Raw genomic sequence first — 1208 nt, forward strand, 5'->3', positions numbered from 1 at the left:
CAACCACCCTAATGTAGTAGCAATGACTTTATAATTATATTAATCATTATAAATGATAAAAAAATCATAATGGAATAAGAATAATAGATAAAAAAAAATTATCACAAATAAAATGAAAACATAAAATGGATAAAGGATGTTGTAGTGCTATTGCAATGTGTTATGCCACTAAATGAATAATGTTATTCAAAAGATTGCACAAATGTGAGTAAGTAGTAGAATTTACTACAAATAAACTATACAATTACCATGTAACACAAAATTGATGACAATAAAATATAGTTTAGATGAACAACAAAAACACAATAAAATATAAAAGCCTAATATTTTCAAAATAAACATTAACTTAGAGGCTCGTTGAAATCAATTTCTTATTTTTCATTTTTTTTTTAAATACAATATAGAAAAAAAAATGTTTTTTAGTTTGTTTTTTCTTCTATTTTTAAAATTGTTTTTAAACATAAGTGGACTGTTTTCAAAACTCATAAAACACTTGAAAATGTGCTTTTTTTTGCTTTAAAAATAGCAAAAGCATGTTGGACCCTTATTAATTATTTAATTTAAATAAACAATTTAATTAATTAACTTAGTAATTATAAACTTTAAATAATATATATACTTGATTAACTTAATAATTAATCAATTAAATTCATAATAATTCAAATAAAGTAATAATCATTTACATAATAACTTAATAATTATAATTTATTTAATTAATTAACTTTTAAAAAATAATAATTTCATTATTTAACATAATAATTTTAAAATTCTATTAATTTACTTAATAATTTTTTTTAATTTATTTGATCGACATAATTAATAAAAATTTAATTAATTAACTTAATGATTGTAAAATTCAATTAATTACTAATTTAAATTAGCAATTTAATTAATTAATAAAATTAACTTAATAATTGTAAACTTATTAGCTATTTAATTTCAATCAATAATTATAAATTAAATTAATTAACTTGATAATTATAAAATTAATTAATTAGTAATTTCAATCAATAATTAATTAATTAATAATTATACAATTAAGTTTACTTTAATAAAATTTTAATGATTCAATTAATTAACATAATAATTATAAATTTAATTAATTAAGATCATTAAATTAATATTTATAACCTTATTAATTATTTAATTTCAATTAATAAAAAAATAAAATAAATTAATTTAATAAATATAAATTTAAGGAATTAATA

This window comes from Phalaenopsis equestris, unplaced genomic scaffold (assembly GCF_001263595.1).
Source record: "Phalaenopsis equestris unplaced genomic scaffold, ASM126359v1 Scaffold000770, whole genome shotgun sequence".
Lineage (NCBI taxonomy): Eukaryota > Viridiplantae > Streptophyta > Magnoliopsida > Asparagales > Orchidaceae > Phalaenopsis > Phalaenopsis equestris.